Consider the following 12989-nt stretch of genomic DNA (forward strand, 5'->3'; position numbering starts at 1 on the left):
ATTGATTTGTAATATATTATGTTGAATTGTTGTATATCGATTTGTAAGATATCATGTGTTTTCTAGTATCGTTTTGTGAGATATTGTTTTGTTTGTTAATATCGATTTGTAATATATTATGTTGAATTGCTTTATATCATTTTTTAGGATATTATGCTCAATTGACGTATAACGATTTATAATATATTATGTTGAATTGTCGTATATCGATTTGTAAGATAATATATGTTTTCCAGTATCGTTTTGTGAGATATTGTTTTGGTTGTTAATATCAATTTGTAATATATTATGCTGGATTGCCATATATCGATTTGTAAGATATTATGTTGAATTGTCGTATATCGATTTGTAATATATTATGTGGAATTATCGTATATCGGTTTGTGAGATAATATGTGTTTTCTATTATCAATTTGTGAGATATTGTTTTGGTTGTTAATATCGATTTGTAATATATTATGTTGAATTGACGTATATCAATTTGTAAGATATTATGCAGAATTGCTTAATATCGATTTGTAATATATTATGCTGAATTGTCGTATATCAATTTCTAAGATAATATGTGTTTTCTAGTATCGATTTGTGAGATATTGTTTTGGTTGTTAATATCGATTTGTAATATATTATGCTGAATTGTTGTATATCGATTTGTAATATAGTATGCAGAATTGCCTTATATCGATTTGTAAGATATTATGCTGGATTACTTAATATCGATTTGTAATATATTGTGTTGAATTGTCGTATATCGATTTGTAAGATAATATGTGTTTTTTAGTATCGATTTGTGAGATATGGTTTTGTTTGTTAATATCGATTTGTAAGCTATTATATTGAATTTCCGTATATCGATTTGTAAGATATTGTGTATTTTCTATTATCGATTTATGAAATATTATTTTGTTTGTTGCTATCGATTTGTAATATATTTTGCTAAATTGTCGTATATCGATTTGCGGGATATTATGCTGAATTGCCGTATACCGATTTGTAATATATTATGCTGAATTGTCGTATATCGATTTGTAAGATATTATGTGTTTTCGAGTATCGATTTGTGAGATATGGTTTTGTTTGTTAATATTGATTTGTAAGCTATTATGTTGAATTTCCATATATCGATTTATAAGATACTATGTGTTTTTTATTGTTGATTTGTGAGATATTGTTTTGTTTGTTACTATCGATTTGTAATATATTTTGCTGAATTGTCGTATATCGATTTATAGGATATTATGTTGAATTGTCGTATACCGATTTATAATATATTATGTTGAATTATCGTATATTGATTTGTAAGATATTATGTATTTTTTAGTATCGATTTATGAGATATGGTTTTGTTTGTTAATATCAATTTGTAAGTTATTATGTTAAATTTCCGTATCGATTTGTAATATATTATGCTCAATTGATGTATATCGATTTGTAAGATATTATGTGTTTTTTAGTGTCAATTTTTATGATATTTGTAGTATAATTTCTATTGTAGAATTACAACAAAGAATTATAACATTGCAAAACAAAATTATCGATTTATAACAAAGAATTATAGAACTACAACAAAGAATTATAGAATGCTAAACATTACAACGATTTGTAAGATATGAAAGTTAAATGCTACAACTATTTTGTAGCCGAAAAATCCACACGTGATTCTTGTGATGCGTTGCTCACTTTTGAATTGAACAGAGCCTGTCATGAAACAGAACAATATCAAACACTACATTAAGTTGAACAAGAAATGCAAACATCCTCCCAAAATTGTTACATACCAAAAAACTTGTCAAACTCATGCCATCGTTTCACTCAAACAGGTTGGGTGGATTGCAGGTTCCAACATTGTAGTGTACGTCTGTATGGTATTGTTGCATGTTGGAAATTACACAAGTTAGATATTGATAGGTTGCACATAATACAATTTACATGGGAAACAATATATTGTATTACATATATGTTCATGCGAAGTGCTTGGTTGCTTAGGGGTTGGTTGTTTCTTAGACATTTTCTTGCCAACCAATTCCAGTGCACCCTTTATCCTCTGACGATTGCGATCAGAGGCAGGTTTCCTTTGATACCCTTTGTTAGGTGAATATTTTCATCATAATCTACAATGTTTACTCCTGACTTGTTGAATATGATGTTTTACGCTTTGGTGCAACTTCTCACAAGGGTCAGGTGAAGCGTGATTTTTACCTACGTTGTTCGATCCCGTTTGTTTAGATTGGTCTTCACGGTCTGCAACGGACTCATGGTAAATTAACTGCACTTTTTTTAAGTAATTTTCTTGATACTTTTCTCATACATACATAGGCTTCTTCGCTTTTCGATGTCAAATCTACAACATGCATAAGTGACCTACATAGTTTTTTGTAACAAGAGGCTATCTGGCATTTCTTATCAACACTAGATGGACTGACATTATTTGTATCTAGCAGTTCAATATTTGCTTGTCTCGTCCATCTTCGCATTATATATGACTCAGGTATTTCTTGTATCTTCTCTTGATTAAGTGTCTTTAATGCATGACGACATAAAATACCTTTGAATTCAAACATTTTGCACGTACATTCAACTGTTTTGTTATCAATATTATACGTAACATGTGCTTCTTGCCTTTTTGGATGCTCTTCGCCCTCCCATACAACATGGTATTTGTGCATATTCTCATATTGCATATGTCGTTCTATGTTTCAATTCATGACCTGTATAACCTCCTTCTTAGTTCATTCAAATACAGTTAGTGTATACAGAAGGTCACGTTAATATTTTTATGCCCAAAGTTACAGGGTGGGTGTTGAAGCATTTCACATCTTGTTCAAGCTCATTCTGTCCAAGACCGTCTACAAATAATTCATATTGTTCCATGAAATAAAACATTGTTAAACATGATTACAAGGTTTTTTTCAGTGTGACATGCATAGATTCAGCTCTTTGTGTGTTTATCATACATACACAAAACTATTGTCTTTCATATGTCAATGCTCACTTCTCTATGTCTGCATATAAATGTTGTAACTACACACAGTCTTCAAGGTCATACATCTGAATCATTTGCTCCCAATCAGACATAAAGGTGACCTTGTCTATGTTCTCAAGTGCATACTGTCTGAACTCTTTATCAAACCTTGTCTTCTGATTAAAAATGTGTCATATGTTTTTTGCTGCATTTTGAAAGATATGCTACAAACATAGGCGATGATGTGCATATGGCCATACATGAGACACTGCAGCTGCAATTGCATGATCACCATCTGTAAGTACAGCTCCAGGGTGCTTATCATTCATTGCCTGTGTAAATACTTTGAACAACCACTCAAAGGTTTCCTTGGTCTGGTCATACAAAAAGTGTGGCCTAATATGCAACTCCGTGAGTGATGGTTCACTCCGACAAACTGTGCAAATTGCTATTGTTCCGTATTAATCTTCACTATCGTATCAAAAACAAGTACATCATTGAAGCATTCATAATCCACTCTTGACTTTGAATCTGCCCAAAACATATTCACAGCATACCCATCTTCATTCAGTTGCATTGCACTAAAGAAACTAGGATCAATGTTTGATTTTTTTTGTAGGTAATCAACCAAAGAACATATTCCTCCATTCTTCATGTTTTCTGGCATCTTCCTTCTCAAGTGGATTCTTAGATCCATAGGTGTGAATGGTACATTCTCGCGACCATTATCTACGCGCATGCATAAATTATATGTCTTTCTTGGTGCAATGTCGGCGCTATCAGCTATTTCAGCAATTGCAGCATGTGCTTCAGTTATTTTATGATGTGACCTTAACATAGAAGTCATAAATGAAGCGGCTAATTTATGGTTATAATCATTGATTAAAGTACGAACTACATATTTCCCATTCGGAAGTCTTCTTAACACCATTCTTGCTGGACAGCTGCATCTTGAATCTGGCTTGTTTCTTGTTAGATTTTCACTTGATTTCTTCCAACCTTGCTTAGAACAAACATATGCCTTTCTCACCACGACACCCTATGCATTTTTTGCCCAAGAATACCTTCTAACACTGAAGCCAAGTTTTAAGGCATAATCATTGTAAAATTTGTATGAAACTTTCTCATTATTAAGTTGCATTTCCTCTACGGGAACAGAGTCAAGTGTACTATTATGTAGACTTGAGGTGCATGCACCTTTGTCAAGTGCATTTTCATGATCGTCTACCTCATTATCGAATTGCATTTCGTCTGCTGGAATATTCAAGTCAAGAGTGAATCCAATGCTTGCACCTTTCTTATCATGTGCATCATTAGTGCACATATTCAATTCTTCAGGTGCGTCGATAGTATGGATGTTTGTTGCTTCATGACTTCCCAATGATTGAGATACATCATCTTTACTACAACTAGTTGATATGCTCAGCACTATCATGAGCAAAATATCAATTTCGTTAGCTAGCGCATACGTTTACTACGATTTATTCAAGATGCATATAACAACGGTATCGATTAGTTAAGCATAATAGCTTACAAATCAATATTAACAAACAAAATCATATCTCACAAATTGACACAAGAAAATACATAATATCTTACAAATTGATATACGATAATTCAGCATAATATATTACAAATCGGTATATGGCAATTCAGCATAATATCTTACAAATCAATATATGGCAATTCAGCAAAATATATTACAAACCGATAGTAACAAACAAAACAATATCTCACAAATCGATAATAGAAAACACAAAATATCTTACAAATCGATATACGGCAAATCAACATAATATATTACAAATCGATATTAACAAACAAAATAATCACAAATCGATAATAGAAAACACATAATATCTTACAAATTGATATACGACAATTTAGTAAAATATATTACAAATCGATAATAACAAACAAAACAATATCTCACAAATCGACAGTAGAAAACACATAATATCTTACAAATCGATATACGGCAATTCAGCATAATAGATTACAAATCGATATTAACAGACAAAACAATATCTCATAAATCGACAATAGAAAACACATAGTATCTTACAAATCGATATACGGCAATTCAGCATAATATATTACAAATTGATATTAACAAACAAAATAATATCTCACAAATCGTCACTAGAAAATACATAATAGCTTACAAATCGATATACGGCAATTCAGCATAATATATTATAAATCGATATCAATAAACAAAACAATATCTCATAAATTGACACTAGAAAACACATAATATCTTACAAATCAATATACAGTAATTCAGCATAATATATTACAAATCGATATTAACAAACAAAACAATATCTCACAAATCGATCTACATATTACTACAACCACGATTTGGTTACATTGCATATACTGAGTGAATGGACGATACTGGATGGGGTAGAGGCCCTTGCTCGCATCTGTAACCAAGCATTTTTGTCAGGAGATCCCACCGCCTTACAAATATCTTCAAGTTTTCAATCGTTGAAATGATATAATCTACCTGCAATAATAAAATAATGCCTTAATGACACTCACGATGATATACGTTCTTCAACAATAACATGATGACATGGAAAGGTACTCATGATGCTTTAATGGCACTTGTTGGAATGTTTGCGCGTCATTGCTTTTTTCCATACTGCCTAACAAAAATAAAGAAGAAGAGAAGACTGTAAAAAGTGATGGCCGACAAATCCCCCTTTGACGCTCACCAATGATCGAACCAGTCGTTCGATTTATAGTTATCTCCACGAGGTAAGAACGAATCAGGAAAAGTTTTCTATCTAACACAAGGCAGAAACAAGAAGGCGGTCATGTGTTGTAGCACAAGCTAAAAACAAAGGTGGAACGTGCAAATCTATATACGAGGAGCGGGAGGACATTTTCGTCCAACGCATATTTATCTTACAGGAGGACATTTCTGTCAAAAGCATATCTACCTTTTTTATATGTTATTTTATTATAAAGTCATCGTGGGCAACATCAACATATGAATTATTGCGGATCCCAAGATATTCCTCTATACACACCAGAACACGTGAATTTGTGTTCTGGAGAGAACACACAACACTCTCCCTTGATAAAGGTGCCATACTAAAGGGATTCAAAAAGTCAACTACATAAACAGATTTAGTGTAAATGGCAACAGCTAGCATGTGTTTTAGAATTTTCTTGACAAGCAAGTAGGGAGATGGCTCTATTCGTGTTCAAACCTGAGAAGCCTTAGTTATAATAGTGCAACTACAGTACATAAAATTGGAATATTTCAGGGAATGAAAAAATAAGAACAAAGAAAACGACTTGCAGAATCTTGTTATAACAACAGAAAAGTCATATCCGACTCTCATTGTATAAAGGATATGCTTTGAGGCTCCAAGTTTAGTGATTGGGAACCTCAAAACCAATATTAGCATTGTTGTAGGAGCATTTTGGGTGCCACTTGGACATTATGCACGTGAAATTCTTTATTCCTTTTATTTTTCTTTTTTCTTTTTTGTTATTTGATAAGCAAACTGGGGATGACCCTCGTGGGATTCAAACATGTGACCTCTCTGTTGTGCACAGCTTTACCATTTGGCCTTTCATTGGATCTCTCATTATGGGCATATGCCATGTTTAGTAATTACCATTCCCATGAACCTCAACATTTCATTCAGGGTGCACAGATCAGATGCAATCACATTCAGTGTAGCCATCCTTGGTGATTCATCGACTAAATCATCATCGATGAATCACAACTCTCATCCAAAACAATTTGGGACCATAATTTTCATTGAAAATCGTTGGATCTTCAAGTTGCCGATTAAATTTGGGGCCAAAATTCAATCTAAGATTCATATTTGAGGAAAAAAATCTTATTCAGGGCAAATATCTAATTCAAGATCCATATTCGGGGCAAAAATCCAATTTGAGATCCATATTCAAGGCAAAAATTTCATTCAAGATCCATATTTGGGGCAAAAATCCAATTTTAAATCTGGGCAAAAATTCATGATTTTAAATATAATTTTGTAATCGAATCTATATTCAGGCAAAAAACCATAATAAACTTGTTAAAACATATAAAATGGTAGACGGATCGGGTCATACGATCCAAAATAAAATAATTTGACCTATTATTAGTGATTGTCCAAGTTGTCCACACATCATCATCAAACAACAGACATTTGGAACATAGTATTTGATTACAGTCCAAACAAACGTTGGACTTGAAACAGTTGTTACAGAACAAACAGAACCAATGTTATGTTCCGTTCTTTTTGTTCATTTCGTCCAACTCTGGACAAGCCATCAAACATACCCTTGAGATCTCTTGGCAGAACCATGGTCTGGGATTTATATCGAAACATGAACCAATCTAGCCCCGTCTCGACTCAGTTAAGCTTGACTCGTAGCTCATCTGTGCTTGTAAATGAGCCAACCTTGTACATTGCTCTAAGGCTCGGACGAGCAAACAAGCCGAGCTTGAACAGCCTCTTGAGCTCAATAAGCTCGAGTAGGCTCGATAGCCTTTTATGAGCATTTCAGACCCACCCCTTTACCCCTTCTTCAACTAGGGTTTTACAGTTTCCTCTCATTTTTTCTTGATCGATCTCCCCTCAGATGGGCCTCCCCCTCACCTTGTCCCAACGGTCGTCGCCTCCTCGTCAGCTCTGAACTTCTGATGTCGTCGCCCACCAGGCCACCACCACACTCCCGACACCATTGCCATATGTCTCTTGATAATCTCTTGTGTGGTTGTGCCTCCCGGTGGCTACCTGCCGACCACCACCATAGAGCTTCTTCTACCATGTAAGGTCTCTCTCTCTCTCTCACACACACACACACATGGAAGAAATGAAACTTGTTCTTTGGTTCTCTTTTTCTATCTTCAGCTCATTCTTTCCTACTGAAATTGCACTTGCAGGGTTTGAGCTTGGGGTTTTTTTGTAGGCCGAAGGGATTTGTGGTTCCAAATCACCACTCTCGCTTTCATTCTATCATAGTTTGAAGGCGGTGTGGTAATTTCTCTTTCATCTTGTTCTTGTCGGAAAATCCATCTGGAGGAAGTAGTATATGTGTCGGAGATGATATTTGGGCACCTCCTGACGAATAGCAACTATGATGATACCCTCAAGTAGACGACTAGTGGTAGAAACAGGTATGGTCTTAAGCTTACAAACATATCCATGACCGAATTCATTATATAGACGGCCAATAGAAGGCGCCAAAAGAAGTATAAGCATGTACCCAAGATTTTTTTCTCATCTTTCTTGGAAAGCTTTGAATCGTTGCTTAATTGTTTTTGCATTTTGGGTAATGTTGGTTGTTTTTTTTTTCCTTTTCATGTATACTCACCTCATCTTTCTACGAAAACAAAAATTGGTTGTACTATAAGGCAAAAATGATGTGTTTCCCAAAAAATCATACAATTTTCAAAAATCTGTGTGATGTCTAAATTGGTGAAGCGGGTTATATGTCCCCCCCGAACAGGGCATCTCATGTTCGGGGGTCCCAAAAAGCACCACGTATTTAAGCATGTGCATCTCGTATCCCCATGTTTTTCAGCATTAATTAGCATTGGAGTTTGATGTGATTGCAAAGACTTAAGTACTCTCTCCTCCATTGGTGCCAAAAAAAATATTGATTCTAGAAAAGGAGTGATTGTAAAGACTTAAGTGCCCCGAAGATGATTATTTAAGACTCAGTCTTTGCACTGCAGGATTATCCGAGAAAGAAATCTCTCCTGGAGGAGGCCATGAACATCAACCCTCTCACTCACTCTCTCCCTTCTCTTTTTGCTTCTGTGCACATCCAACAAAAGATCCTACATTGCTCCATCAAGCACCGACTGACCTGCACATTGACTGTTGTGGAGCCTGATTCAGAGTTTTTACCCTTACAGGAGGAGGGTTTGGGGGATCCTCCCAGCATGGGTAGCATCATTCAACTAAATGAGTTGTAGATCCTGATTCAGAGTTTTTACCCTTACAGGAGAGGGGTCTAGGGGCTCTTCCCAACGTGGGTAGCATCATTCAACTTGAAGAGTTGTGGAGTCTGATTTAGAGTTTTTACCCTTACAAAAGGGGGGTCTGAGGGCTCCTCCCAATGTGGGTAGCATCATTCAACTTGGTGAGTTGTGGAGCTTGATTTAGAGTTTTTGCCCTTATAGGAGGAGGGTTTGGGGGCTCCTCCCAGCGTGGATAGCATCGTTCAACTTGATTCATTGTGGGGTCTGATTCAGAGTTTTTACCCTTACAGAAGGGGGGGTTGGGGGCTCCTCCCAGCATGGGTAGCATCGTTCAACTTGATTCGTTGTGGAGCCTGATTTAGAGTTTTTGCCCTTATAGGAGGGGGGTCCGGGGGCTCCCCCCTCGGCACGAGTCCCGGGTGTCGTGGTCAAAAAAAGCATAGGGTGTTGTGGTGAGAAAGACATATGTTTGTTCCAAGCAAGGTTGTAAGAAATCAATGAAAAATCCAACAAGGAGCATGCCAGAATCAAAATGTGAATGTCAAGTGAGAATGGTGTTGTGCAACTCAAATAACACAGAATAATAGGGGTTTGGTTTTTAGATAAAATGGAGAATGAAATGACAATAGAAATCACTGAAAATTCACAAGAATAAACTAGACTCAATAACGAAGACATCACTTTTTATGGATTTGGAATATGATCTCTGGTTAGGAAGATATGGCCCTGACAAGTTGGTTCTAATTCGGGTAGCGATTTGCTTACTGAATACCACTACAAATCGCTATAGTGATTTGCGGAAGACACTACAAATCGCTATAGTGATATCCAACAACACTATAAATCGTTGTGGGGCTCGTTGGAGACTCAAAAATACTATAAATCGCTATAGTGATTTGCGGAAGACACTACAAATCGCTATTGAAAAGCCGGATAACACTATAAATCATTATGGGGCTCGTTGGAGACCCGAAAATACTACAAATTGTTGTATGAAAGCCCGATAATACTAAAAATCGTTGTTGGAAGCCCCCAAAAAAATTTGGTCCGGAGGGCGCTGCCCCCCGCCAGGGGCAGCCCCTCCTGGACCCCCGCCCGCGGTCAGCGCAGCGGGATCCACGCCGGGGGGGAGCCCCCGAACCCCCTTCTGTAAGGGCAAAAACTCTAAATCAGGCTCCACAACTCATCAAGTTGAATGATGTTACCCACGTTGGGAGGAGCCCCCAAACCTCATCCTGTAAGGGCAAAAACTATGAATCAGGCTCCACAACTCATCAAGTTGAACGATGTTACAATCAGTGTGCAGGTCAGTCGGTGTTTGATGGAGCAATGTAGGATCATCTTTTGGATGTGCACAGAAGTAGAGAGAAAAGGGAGAGAGAGTGAGAGGGTTGATGTTCATGGCCTTCTCCAGGGGGAACTCTTTGCCTCCCTTGATTTCTTCTCTAGAGAGAGAGAGGGTTTTACAGTGTTTTACGGAGAAGGAAGAAGAAGAAGATGACGATGAAAAGTTCAAACGGACATTTTTGATGGCTCAGGTCAACATCATCCTTGACTTTCTGGATTGAGGACATGTTTGTCCTTTTTTTGAACTGTTTGTTTTTTCTTTTTTGAATGAAGGGCATTTTTGTCATTTTCTCAAATCATCGCTTTATGAGAAGAATAGCAAGAAAGGGTACTTAAGTCTTTGCAACCACACCAGACTCCAATGCTAAGTGATGTCAACATACACGGGAATACAAGCCTCATGTGCTTGTATATGTGGTGCTCATTCAGACCCCCGAACACAGAGGTGGGATTCAGTGAATCATCGGGGGAGAACATACACCACCCTCCCCTAAATTGGCAACTTTTTTGCTATAAAAGGATTTTTTTCACCCTTTGCACATGTAAATTTTCTCTATACGAGAACTTTCCTGTCAAATAATCAAATATGTGAATTTTCTCTAGAATTTGCGAATTTTCAAATAAATATATGAATTTCCTTTCACACAGTTGTGAATGTCCTTACCTTTGCATATGAATATGCTTACACATTTACAAGTGTCCTGCATGTGCCCCTTATGCAATTTTTAGTAAAAGGAATTTGTTGAAAAATAACGACACTTGTGACGTTCCGTTAACAACAGTTCAAAAATGCACTAAGGCCTTTAATGAGCTTAAAAAACAGATGGGCCTTTAGGATACTTCAAAAGTACTGTTGAAACCTTTAGTGTTGCTTCAAAAGCACATATTTGGGGAGAGGGATTGCAAAATACAATACTAATTTTAAGAGAAAATTCACAAATGTGGGAGAAAATTTTCATATTTGAGAGAAAATTCACATATTTGAATATTTGATAGGAAAGTTAACATATCTAGAGGAAATTTGCATGGACAAAGGGTGAAAAGGTTCATTTACAGTCTAAAAGTTGCAAATTTGGACATTGACTGGATTTTCAAAAAAATTAGGATTTTTTCAAAAAATAAGTCATTTTTGTCGTACATAATAGACATTTTTTGTCTAAAAGATGGGTTTCTGTTCCAACATTGTATGTCAATGATCTGCATTTTTTACCTCTCTCTCTCTGTTTGTTGAGCTCGGGTCAGCTTGGCTCGTTGTGCTCAGAACTAGCTTAATGAACCAAGCCGAGCTCAACTAGATATTTGGCACAAGCCGAGCCTGAACACTAGTGATTCGGGCTTGAGCCGAGCCTGTACATGGAATTGGTTGGACGAGCCAAGGCTGGCTTGTTTAGGCTCGGCTCATTTACCATTTGAGTCAGCTTGAGCACGAATCGTGTTCAAAGCTAGATGAACCGAGCTTGAGTCAACTGAGTCGAGCCACAAGCTGGCTCGTCAAAAAAAGACATGAATTTTACAATGACAACAATGAGATTTGAACTGCAAACCCTTTACTTACATGCCATACATCCTCAAGGCTACCTACTTATGATATGTTACACTAAGGTGTTATTTCTTATAATCTTATGAGCTTACACGAGCTGAACAGAGCTGAACACCCTTTGTTTGTGCTCATCTTGTTTTTGGTTAACAAGTTGCTCGTGGCTCGGGTTGCCAGCTACATGAACCGAACACGAACAAGTTCATGGTGAGCCGAACCATGAGCAGCTCGGCTTGTTTCTCAGCCCTAGCCACGACCTCTTGAAGTGGTAGTTACCAAATTCAGTGCTTACTGCAAATACAAAAGGGAGATGTTCTCACCTCCCTTCCCAAATGCACAGACTACCACATCATTGCCATTCTCCCATACAGCCACCACGAACTTAGTTTGACCAAGTATTACCAAAATGCATAAACCCTCATCCCAGCAACCAGTTTCCCAAACAGAATTTTACATCTTAACAGGATAATAGGCTAGGGTGGCAACAAACATGATATAGAATGGATTTGAATGAGCAGAACCGGCAGCTAGGCTGGGGCTGAATCAGTATTGGCAGCATCGTTAATATGTTGGCAGATACATGATGTGTGAAAGGGTCCAGAACTATTTTATTACCTGTAAGATAAACTAATTTGTCCATCAGCTTTACAAGATTTCCTACACTTCCTTTGTCAGGACAAAAACAGTGAAGATCTTGCAAAGATGAAAGATGAATTAGTTTAACATAGTTTTTACAGTAGAAAAACATTTACCGCTTCAAGTGCTTTTCATTCTCACACGTTTCTCCAAATGAAAAACGAAGTCTAATTACAACATAAACTTTATATAATTCAATTTTTTCATCAAAATAGTTCGGTTCAAAATGTCTTCTAACAAATAATCAAATAACAAAAACCATCTGAATGTTAAGATTAAGGGGAAAAACATTGTAAAATTAAAACAGCTTTCAGCGAAAAAAACACAAGGGCAGGAGATATAGGACCAGAGCCTACATAAAGCCTACCCACATACCAATGCCCAATCTCCTGCTGTAAACGGCATAAATTGTCTGTACCTAATGTCCACCACTGTAAACGGCATAAATTGTCTGTACCTATTGTCCACCACTGTAAACGGCATAAATTGTCTGTAGGCTCTGGTTGGGAGCGTTGAATTTGAGTTCCAATTTTCCCAACCTCTAG

The sequence above is a fragment of the Nuphar pumila genome, chromosome 8 (genome assembly GCF_984573655.1).
Source record: "Nuphar pumila chromosome 8, dmNupPumi1.hap1.1, whole genome shotgun sequence".
In the NCBI taxonomy this organism is placed as follows: domain Eukaryota; kingdom Viridiplantae; phylum Streptophyta; class Magnoliopsida; order Nymphaeales; family Nymphaeaceae; genus Nuphar; species Nuphar pumila.